Below are 7,707 nucleotides of genomic sequence, written 5' to 3'. Positions count from 1 at the left end.
TAAGAAAGAAAGGTAACATTGGAAAACATAAGAAAAAATATTGTCATTTACATTGCCACTAGCTCTAACTTTCACAAATGCGAGACCGATTGCATTGCAAATACTTTTTTTGGATTTATTTCTTGTACGTTTCTCCATGTATCTCCTTCTTTGTTTCTTTCCCATTTTATTTTAACATGTTCTCTCTTTGCCTTTGTACCTCTCATTTCCTTCTTGCCTTACTCTCCATCCTTTTCTTGTTGTCTTTTTTTCTCTTGCCTTCTTTCCTCTTTCTCCATTCTGATTTCCTTATTCGTCTGTTTATGCCTTTCTCTGTCATTCTTTTTTCTTCTTCTCCTTTCATTCATTTATTTCACTTTCTTCCTTTCATTTTCTTCTTGTGTATCTTTTTCCTGCACCACCTTTCTTTTGCTCCTTTCTCTATCTATTTATCCTCATTTATTTCTTCTATTTTCATATCCTATCTTTCTCTGCCTTATTTTTCTTTCTTTCTCTTCCATTTTTTTCTGCACTCTGTCATCCTTCCCTCTGTCTCTTTCTCTCCTCTCCTCTTCTAATTTTTCTCTCACATTCTCTATCTCTATTTATTTCTCGCTCTTTCTCACTTTTGCCGTCTTAGAGCAAAGGGGCAAAAACTGATCCTCAGGGACCACAAATGTACACTTTTTGCAGTACAGCTCATGTGTCATAAATGCTGTGTGCTGCTTGTAGCAGGAATAGGGTACTCTAGGGACAGTACCCTACGCCCTCACTCTAACTATCGCCCTCCCTCTATCTATCCATTGCCCTCCCTCTATCTATCCATCTCCCTCCCTCTATCTATCTATCGCCCTCACTCTATCTATCTATCGCATCACCACAGCATCACTCAGCACCACCACAGAATCACTCTGGGGCACCACAGAATCACTCAGGGGCACCACAACATCACTATGCGCTACCACAGCATCACTGAACGCTACAGCATCACTCGTCGTCACCGCTGCATCACTAAGCGCCACCACTGCATCAATCTGTGCAACCATTCAACAACAACTAGTTCAAATATGTTCTCTCAATGTTTCAAGCTTTATTACAAATGTCACAAAAGATGTTAATTTTTCACTTCTGTTCTTAGATTTTCGTCACAATAAAATACACTGAACATAATCTTCACAAAAGTTATTTACAAAAGTTTAAGCTATTGCCATTATAAATCACAATAACTTGTATTTAAGTATTAATTATTAAAAAGAATTAAGACATTGTTATTTGTAATATCAATACATCTAAGGCACGTAAATACAACACATATTGCATTACAAATGCTATAGGTGTCACATTTGTGAAAGTTAAAACTATTGTCATTGTAAATGACAAAGCTATTAATTTCGCTACAATCAAAACTAACACATAAATAAAATATTTGTCATTTACAACTACCAATAGCTCAAACTTTCCTAATGCGAGACCTATTACATTGCAAATGCTTGTTTAAATAGGAGACACACCTAGAAGATCCCGGTTTGTATTTTCTAGGATTTAATACTGAATCTTAAGTGTGATTTGACTATAAATGCAGCACAGCCTCGTTGTCGTAATCTTTTCTGAATATATTTGTTTTATTATATTCTAAACCGATCGCCTGTATTTTAGTTCGCTAGACAAAGGGACCACTTTTTAATTTCAAAGTAAACGTTTTCAGCAGAGTAACATACCATAAAAATACTGTACGAAATAGACCACGGGCAAAGCAACTTTTTCACTAATGCACCATAAAAATAATGTATAAAAAATATTTAATACAAAACAGCGCTTCTTTCAATGCATTGTGCCTTAAGCATACTGTCCAAAGTAATACTAAGTAAAATAAATTAAAAATCTTATCCGCCCAACGTGGGGCTCGAACCCACGACCCTGAGATTAAGAGTCTCATGCTCTACCGACTGAGCTAGCCGGGCGCTTATGACACAAACAGCATTTTGCACTATATTACAAATGAAAAGGATCCTACAGAAGGATTTCAGAGTTTTCCTGTACGCACAGTACTTGAATGTGAGGGACCATAGCTCTGATATAATACATTAAACCACTCTAAAAATATTGTATTCTATTTTGTACCATGGGAACATAGACTATTCCGACTCTAGCCTAATGGACGGGACACTGTGGTGCGCGCGCAAGAGAGCGTCACATCTCCGTCTCCAACTGTCACGTGCCCCGGTTTGCAGTATCCATTGGCCAACTGCCAACCACTGACCCCGCCTGCTTTGCCCTTCAAGCTGTCTGAGACTGTTGCACGCATTTCTCTCGTTCAAGATTAAGACCATCTGATTGCACGTGTGCTTGCAGCTGTCTTCGAAAGCTGTGACTGATAAACCCTTACCCTTGTGTGAGTTGCACTTGTGTGCATACTCAGTCCTTTCTTCCGCACAATACCGATATTTATGGACTGCTCTGCGAGTCGTTAGCGTTTCAAAATGGCGGAGAGCTCTTTGTAGTAACTCCTTTCTGTATCTCAAGGGCTCTTAATTTCGCAAAAATGAATGCTTTGTGTTGTATTATCGCTGTGCCTATTTACTTAACTAGCGTATTGTGCGGTTTGATGAGCGGCTGGAGGGAGAAGGTGTAGAATGGTGGTGGCAGCCGGATTAGAGTATATTCTAAATGCAAGCAACATTCTTCGTAAAGTTCATGAATAGACATTTAACTGAGCAATTGTGAATATTGTCTTTCAAAACGCAACGTAAATAGCGCTAAAAGCTTAATAACAACAATTACTATCGGACGGTATAGGGTTATACTTGGCTCCAAAACTTGGACGATCAGAAATAAAGTAACTTTAAAAGGTTCACGGTCCCTAATTATTATGTAATAAATAGTTAGTGTGTTCCCTCTATAAAGTGCACCTTGTCTAATTTGCAGTGTGTATAACTATTGTTTTGGAACATTTATGTAATGCGTGCCGTTAAAGTGTTTGTCTGCATGGGGAGCATGCTACATCGTATAAGCTGTGTAGTTCGGTGTTTTAGGAATGCTCGCCGGTTTACGCGTTGGTATTAAGTTATTCTTTTTATTTACTGTCCACTTCCTTTCTATTTAAAGTCCTAAGATTCAACCACAGAGTCTGTGGTGGGCTGAGAAAACCACTTGCTGTCAGCCCTTTTGGAAAAATTATCTATCCGGACAATATCATGTGTTGGTTGCCAAAATCGCATGGGGTCTAAGTCAATTCAAAGCTATTTTTTCCAAGCTGCCTCTGGCAACTCGGAATCAGATTTTCAGAATTAATTCGTTTTAAGGACTTCTCTGAATTGATGCAGACTGAGCATTTCTTAACCAAATTCGAATTCTGAGAGCCCATATAATGCCACCAGAAATCCTCTCGGTCTGTTTTTCTAGTCATGGTTTCCCCTATATGGCCTTTGAGTGCAGGCCTTTTGAGTGCAATGGAAATAATGTTACCACGAGTACCCAGGTGAGGTATACTGCACCCTTCCTTTAACTACATACAACCACCCACAGACAACACCCCTTTACCTTCATAAAAAATATGTCTGCAATTCAGGAGATAATATTGTTTTGTGGGGGCTAGTATTGTGTGAGAGCAGTCTTGAAAACAATACCCAACAATCTTCTGAATAACATCATACTGCTTTCGTCCACCCATCTTTGGTAAATTTCGCTTGACAAAGCCCATTTACACAATTGACTAATGCCACAACACATTCCTCTATGTGACGTTTGGCGCGGGCAATCTCCGTAAACCTAGAGGGCCCATTAGCAACCTAATTGAACAATCTGGCAGTGTGTCTAACGTCAAAGTTATATTCATATAGTTTGGTCAAAATCCTAACTAATCTGTAAAATGCTTTTCCTGTGCAATTGATAAAGCAAGTAAAGATTTGTGATCAGCTCTAATGGTGAATCTGCTGCCTCACAAATAGGTTTTTAAGTACTCAGTTGCCCAAGAACATGCCAAGTTCCCTCTCTCAATGGTAGAATATCACTTCTCCGCATCAGTCGGTGCTCTAGAGGCAGATTAATTTTTATTGCAGAACTCAATGCTCTCTGGGACAAGGCAGCTCTAATGACTTCCTTACTGGCATCAACCAAACAAATACAATGTGCAGTGTCAACAACAGAGAAAAAGGGGGTGTCATAATGATGGAATTTTTTTCTTTCTGACTAAGGACCTTATTGCCAAAGGGAAGAAGCGTATACAAACTCCACAAACAATTGCCAATTTCTACTAAAACAACCCTACACTGTTGGAATGGAGCAGTGAGATCACATCAGAAAATGACTTACCCCTCGCCTGTTATCTTCATAGCAGGTAATCCAGACTTCATTCCAGGTATGACTTACAACATGTATCGGTCGTAGGTGGATGACCTAGGAATACATACAGGTATGTTGTATGAAAGAGGAGCCCACAAAAGCAGGGACCAGTGTGTTGATTTTCAATTGAGACCACTTAACACCTATAGAATTACACAACTTCTGCAATGGGCGTGTTCACCCACAATGAGGGCAAGGGGAGTAGAGACCTAACTAAAAGGTGGGTGAGATTCCATGCAGCATAACTAGGGCCCTGGAGCATGATCAACCCCTATATGCCCTCGCTTGTGTTAAGAAATGGTCAGATGAGACAGGTCTCGAAAGTTCATGGATATTGATTTGGAGATGGTCAGTAAAGTCTTATATGCAACAAGTATAAGGAAACTGCTTACACGGTCATGCTTCAGTGACACATTACATCGGTGGGTTTGAAAGCTATTTACGGGGTTTTGACATTTTGCTTGTGGGCTATGGAGAGGTGATTGCATACATTCAAATATGATGGACATGCGGTTGCATCCAGGGGTTCTGGGGCAGAGGTGCATCAAAGAAAAATCTAACATCTTCTACTAGATCCCTTTATCGTCTTGCTTTGGGAAGTGGAAGCCGAAGGAGTCTATCTGCTGTTGACCTCAGCTGGTAAATGTATAACTCACCTTCTCTGAGCAGCCATATTGTCAACGGACAGAAACGGAAGGCCCTCCTTCTTCCCTGCTATCAACCTCTGGTGCTCCAAAACTTGGAATCTCTATGTAATGGAAAAAAACGACATCATCACTCAAAGTCAAATATGGTTCAAAAGAATCTGGACCTCTTTGTCGTAGATCTAAAGAAGATTCAAAAGAATCTGGACCTCTTTGTCGTAGATCAAAAGAAGCAGATCCTAGGGACGTGACCGAACCTTCTCCTGACATACACAGCAACTGCTGGAATAAAGTCACAAACAGCTGGGGAAAGGAGCACTACAAGGTACACAGTACTTGACGAATGTGTGTATACAGAGGGAACCACCTCCTAGACCTTGAAGTCTGGTATCCCTTAAGTACGGGAAACATACCCCAAGGTCATGGTAGGACTTACTTTGACCCCTTTTCACTCACTGACTTAGCGTGGTGTGAATGACTTTGCTATGGACCAATTTAGCTCTATACCACCAGCCATCACACTCTTTTGTGTTATCTAAGATAAACTCATGCCAAAATGGGTCATCCGATTAAACACACTGAAAACATATTTCAGGTGTGACAATGCAAACTGTACCACACAATAATGGGTTTTCTGTTGAAGTCTTCAGGGTATTGGCACCTTTTATAGTGCTTTCGAAAATTTATCTTTTTCTATTTAGTTGTTTGGATACGTATTAATTGGCTTGGCTTCTAAAAACTTTAAATAAAGTGGTTACAAAACAAAAAGTGAAGCAATGTGAGCGACACACCTGAAGTTAATTTACTAACTTTATTAGCATTAAAAGAAACCCTATCATCTGATGGCAATGCCAGCCTGCTGCAGGAACAGCTCCATCCGACTCCTTTAGAACATTTCCCAATCAAACATAAGCAGATTATCTGGCTGACGAGCGCACCACAAGAGTACACAACAGAGACAGACGATAATCAACAGAGAAAGATAAACAAGGGATGAAAAGGGTAGGGAAAAGAAGCCGTAAACAGAAATATTAGCTAATATAAAAGCATAAACAGGGAAGAATGACTAATACAACAGTTCTCTTTGTTGTGATCCTATGTATGAAGTGTTTCCATGTCATGTGTGATGCCACCCAAGGTGAAGTTATTGTGTTAAAGCCTGCAGCACTTAGTATGATGGATGAAGAAGTGTGAGAAAAAAGGTAATTGTTCATGGTTTTCAGTAAGCTGGCTGCTCTGAGCAGCTCTGCAGATCCCTATATTGCATTTATTCTGTAGGTTAAGCAGTATGATGAGCTGTGGAGCACAGTGTCTTATTTTGATTTTATTGCTTGAATTTAACTTGTAAGTGTAGTGCTCCTGTTCATTCAGAGACTCTGGGCGATGCAGAGCACCTTGAACATTTCTCATCTAGCTAATAACGGCTATGCAAAAGCTTCATAAAGTAATTTTGCAAACAGTCTGACTAAACACAGGATGGTAGGTTAAGTTGACCTGCAAATATAACTTTTAAAATCGATGGAGGATTTACAGGTGTCTTAAGTTTCATTTTATTTTACTTCTTGGAAATGCAGGTTCCACCCTTAAGTGGTACACACTTACTCATCACCAGCCCCTACCAAACTGTGAAACTCTTTTGGTTATTTTTCAATATGCACAGCCTATCGCAATAACTTTTTCAGGAATGACAGTAGATCAAGTGTGCCTTTATTTTTAGGTCAGGCATTAACCAAGACCTTCCGATCTTATTCAATTATATGTATAATATACTTATAGAGGCATTCAGCAAGCTCTCTTCACCATTGGTCTGTTGTACCATTTTACATTTTCTACCACCCATTACAGCATGGGCAGTGGATGAGGATACTTCAACTATTGGCTCATTTCAATTCATTAAGCAAATAATTGCTTCCCTTTCACAAAGGGTTCATCCAGACACAAATTAGTTACTTGAGTGCTAGGGACGGCAAAATGTGCTTTTTTTTGTAAACCAAAAATTATTTTTGTTTTCAGCCAAATCTTTTTTTAGATTGACGCGGGCCTGGCATATTCCCCACTAATAAAGTTTTGCAAAAACCATGACAAAAAATAATAAACATTGACAAAGCCAAAAGGTAGACATACACCAATTGACCTATTGTATTTGCAAAGAGTTGTTTGATTTATTATTAGTATTTTAACTGTTCCCAAGGTTTATGGTTTTATGTTTTTAACATTTAGAAATGATGACTAATAAAGGGTTTGAAAGAACTGAAGTTAAGGGTTGGAGCCAGAACTACCAACAAAGTCCATCTAATATCTGTATCTTGTGGTCTTCTGAAGGACTGCCTGATTAAAAGCAAAAAAGCAAATATAACTCCTCACTGCAGCTCATCAATTTCTTATTATCTGGTCTTTGCAAAATGCATATTCGTGGTTAGTTATAGCATAATGAAAGATATGAAAACCTGAAGAGTGCAACATTTGTGTGAGAAGCTGGCTTGGTCTATCAATCAATCAATCAAAGACATTTATAGAGCGCACTACTTACCCGGAGGGTCTCAAGGCGCTTGGGGGGGGGGGGGGTGCTGCTACTGCTCGAACAGCCAGGTCTTGAGCTTCTTCCTGAAGGAGAGGTGGTCTTGGGTCAGGCGCAGGTCGGACGGGAGGGAGTTCCAGGTCTTGGCGGCCAGGTAGGAGAAGAACCTTCCTCCTGTTGTCGTTCTTCGGATGCGGGGGACGGCGGCGAGGGCGTGACTGGCTG

The 7,707-nt window shown here is 39.8% G+C and overlaps 1 non-coding gene across 1 annotated transcript; it reads right to left on the bottom strand.

Moving 5' to 3' along the window:
- Positions 1–1,867: 1,867 nt before the first annotated feature.
- On the bottom strand, positions 1,868–1,940 carry TRNAK-CUU (transfer RNA lysine (anticodon CUU)). The gene has a single exon. It is a non-coding gene; the product is annotated as a tRNA-Lys (tRNA).
- Positions 1,941–7,707: the final 5,767 nt, after the last annotated feature.

This window comes from Lissotriton helveticus, chromosome 3_1 (assembly GCF_964261635.1).
Source record: "Lissotriton helveticus chromosome 3_1, aLisHel1.1, whole genome shotgun sequence".
In the NCBI taxonomy this organism is placed as follows: Eukaryota; Metazoa; Chordata; class Amphibia; order Caudata; family Salamandridae; genus Lissotriton; species Lissotriton helveticus.
Note: the sequence above shows the minus strand (reverse complement) of the source record. Positions and strands in the feature narration are given on the sequence as shown.